Below are 3,845 nucleotides of genomic sequence, written 5' to 3' on the forward strand. Positions count from 1 at the left end.
CTAAATGTCTGAATATTATTATTTCATTTTTACAAAAGAGAGGCCATCTGGTGTTTGACAGCGAGACCAATCGAGTCTCCAGTTAATCTCTGAGAAGTGGCATACCTCCTCAGTTGTTCTGTATGCAGCCATTTCATCAGTCCTTACCACTGGTGTAGAAAACATCACGTTGAATGAGCTGCTGCAGAAGTCTCCGTGTCATGAAGAACTCACTAGGTCAGCAACTGTCAAATACTTGGATTTCAGCGATCAGCTTCACTTGTACAACAGATTCAGTTGCAGTGCTTTGAGCAAAGGTTTACAAATTACCATATAATCTTGTAAACATGCTTCATCTACACCAGCCACCTTCTGACCAGTGAAGTGGAGACCAAGAAATACAATCCTTTCTGACCTCTATTAGATGCTGTCAGCCATCCAGGTGTGATGCAATGAGTGAAGCAGATATTCATATTACTCAATGGCGATGAAAGGGAGTTCACATTCTGGAAGAGATGCTGAAAGCTTGACTGCACAAGCCTTCTCCCAGGCAGTCCTTTGCAGGAGCGGATGGTCTCTCGGTGTGTGGCATTGATCGGCTCAGTCTTACGCAGCACCTGACCTTATATAATCCAGCATGTGTCTGATGATATTTTTCAGTTCCCTCAGGTTCAAAACTGCCTTATCCCCATCCATCAGAGTTGTGTTTCTGTGCTAATCCCATTCTCCCGGCTGCCTGACCTGGGAAAGTGGAGAGGAAAAGGTGGGGAGGAAAAGGATAGTTTCTTAAAAAAGCCAAAACCCTTAAGTTTCCATGTTCTGGAACACAGGATCAAGTTCATCAGTTTTTGCAGCCTATCACACATACAACTTGTATTTTTCCTTGCAAAACAAATTTAATTTTCTTAACTAAGTCACTTTTCAGGTGAGAGGAAAACCGACTGTTAAGTACAGCTTAAGAACAAGCCAAATACATGCCCACACACACATACTGTATTTAATTTCCCACTCTTTGCTCTGCCTCTGATCCTTTCCCACTACCAGCTGGGTCCTGATGTCTCTCGTGATCACCTTTCACTCTCTTCCACTAGTTTTTTTCCACTGGAATTCCTTTCCCTTCTGCCATCCTTCTCTCCCTCAGGATGTGAACTCAGTTACACCAGCATTGAATTTTCAGACCCATAATGTTCAAGCAGATTTAGAATTAATCAAAATAACTTCATCCATCAATAGCTTTCAAGGTCAGGAGCTCTGAGGGCAGGGGTGGGGGTGGAAGGCAGGGCCATGATGAATAAGCAGGCAACAATGAAAATGTTGTCAAAGAGCAATTAAGCGTGCTCCTGTGACAGGTTGGCACTGCACTTTTCCTAAGGTGAGAGAAGTCATCAGACATTTACAGTTCACCCAGCACCAGCAAGTGCCTTTCACATCCAGCCCGCATCCCCTTAGCAATCAGAGATGACCCAAACCTGCCTTGTGCCGAATGGTAATTTCATTTTAAATAACATTCATCACCTTTTATCACGGTGTTTCAATTTGCCAAGTCAAATGTCGTATTCTCTGCTGCTGGGCAGCCCTCTTTGCTGCGCCGCAAGCATAAATTAGACAGACAGATGGAATTTGTTATTATATATTTGAGCCACAAATCATAAAAAAACCTTCTTTTTTATTAATATTAGTCTAAAATAATTTGTTCTTAGCCATACATTCATGAGGAATATGATAATAACACTATCTTTAAGAGTTCAATCAGGGCCAAGCCCCATTCTAGGCAGAAGAATCTGTTCTCCCCCCATATTCAAGGCTATTAAAGTTATGTCCATGTATACAGGATACAGCACTTTAATCTGGCAGGATATGGCTGCTCCAGTCCTACCTGGTATGAAAGTCAGGGGCTGAGTTTCTTCTAAGAAGAGATGAATTGAAAGAAAGCAGCTGAAAAGGCTGCTTGGCAAATAGCATGTATTTCCACTAAACCCTGAGCACACTGGGTAAGATTTCCATAAGGTGAAATGTATATGGCTGTAAGCCAGATATAAAACTGGAGAGAAAAAACAGCATAAAGAGTTGAATATCTGAAGACTAACAACTGAGCTGATGCTCCCTGCATGGTTGAAAGGCCAAGTATGCTATTGACTGAGACAACAGAGTTTTTTGGACAATATGGGCAATCAAAGGGATGTGAAGGAGCTGGATATCCAGCATTATTTTGCATCCCTTCCTTTCCAAATGAGGGGAGTGAACCAGAAATTTAATAATAGAGAAATGCTCGTGCCTTCAGTGCTGGGAAAAATCCTTTTGTGTAAAAAAAGGCCTGTGGACAAAACACACTAAGCCAAGGACTAACATCTGGTTTCTTCATGCAATGCCTACCTGTATCAGAACAGCTCCTGTTATTCCCCCGATTAGGCTACTCACACTATAGAGGAGAGACCAGCTGCAACCACACTACTCCTCACCAGCTTCTGAGTTTGCAATCAGAAAGCAGGATAGCAGCTGATCTTTCATGTCAAATAATGCAAGACAAATTAAGCAAAAGGCATTTTTTCCTCCATTGGTGGAAGGGGGATATCAAAGTCCAAGCTTGCTGAGCATTTGATTTGGTCCTTAGTCAGCCCAGGAGGTATCAACAGAGCACAGCTACACCCAATGCCCACAGGTTATCAAAGAACATTTCTTATCAATGCCTTTCCAGAGCAGGAGGCAAGGGAATAATTTTGGTCTCACTTTATAGTGGCACAAGAGTTACTTGACTTCAGAAACAACCATCTCTGGCAGAGCTAGGTCTGGAAACCCCAGCTCCTGGGTCTTGCTTCAACAGCATAAACAAAGTGCTACCCTCAGGCTGAGACCTAGCCTTGACCATCTGTCAATGCAGCAAAGCTAGAGACAGGACACCACATCTCACCTCCTCTCTTAATCTCTGCAGCAATTCTGCAAGTATCGATTAAGTCTGTGCCATTCACTCATATCTGATATGTCCTTCCAACAGCTCGTTATGAGAAATTTCAAACTGCTTTATTAAACCATCTCCTATACATTTACCTACTGGCAACCTAATAACGACGTTAAATTAAAAAGACATTACCTTTATCTGCAATTATCCCATTATAGAAGCAGGCGAGTGCTGCAGAGGCAGTAATCACATTTTTACAGCATAACTAGTTTGGATAAAAATTATAAGGTGACAGGTTTCCTCTCCATTGAGAGATGAAATAGATCCTTTCAGGGCTTTGGCCAGTTCATGACAGGAAGCGAAATGAAGATGTGAGAAGGCTGAAGTCAGTGCTTCCAGGTGACTTGCATTTTCCCTGCAAGAAGCTTCTCTTTTCCCTTATCACTGCAGCGTTGTCACCTGTAGAAGATTATTCAAAAGTGTTTTGTGTTTTTGTCTCTCAGCCAAGATCCATCTTTCTTCAGAACAAGCAGACAACCCCAGAAAATGAAAGGTCACCTGCTGGTCTCACCTCTTTGTGGAGGGCTTGTCCACCTCTTCTCTCCTCTCCAAATGGTAGCAATAAAAGAGCAGCTTTTATCCTGTAATACAAATGAGAAATGTACTCGTATCACATTTCTTGTGTCAAGCTGATAGATCAAATTGGGGATGGGGAAGTCAAATGTAGGCGATGTAGACTGAAGAGCATTAGCTAGATAGATGAGTAAAGTGAGAAATCAAGTAAGAACTATCCAGTCCATTCCCCTGCAGCCCCAGGCAAACGTGAAACCATTTAGTCCAAAAATCACTCCTAAATCTGTCTTCTGTGCCTGCTGCAAGCCATCCATTTCTCATACCACAGCAGGTGCTTCCAGGCACCGAACTGTAGGGAGAAGAGACTGGAAGATTTGCTTTTCATGAAGACTTTGGA

The 3,845-nt window shown here is 42.5% G+C and overlaps 1 long non-coding RNA gene across 1 annotated transcript; it reads right to left on the reverse strand.

Moving 5' to 3' along the window:
- Positions 1–509: 509 nt before the first annotated feature.
- LOC130606542 (uncharacterized) lies at positions 510–3,139 on the reverse strand. The gene is made up of 3 exons (XR_008974002.1): positions 3,068–3,139; positions 2,353–2,398; positions 510–720 (listed from the first exon to the last, which is right to left on the reverse strand). It is a non-coding gene; the product is annotated as an uncharacterized LOC130606542 (long non-coding RNA).
- Positions 3,140–3,845: the final 706 nt, after the last annotated feature.

The sequence above is a fragment of the Pezoporus wallicus genome, unplaced genomic scaffold (assembly GCF_028554395.1).
Source record: "Pezoporus wallicus isolate ANWC-B61680 ecotype Strahan unplaced genomic scaffold, APGP_CSIRO_Pwel_v1 contig_7073, whole genome shotgun sequence".
Lineage (NCBI taxonomy): Eukaryota > Metazoa > Chordata > Aves > Psittaciformes > Psittacidae > Pezoporus > Pezoporus wallicus.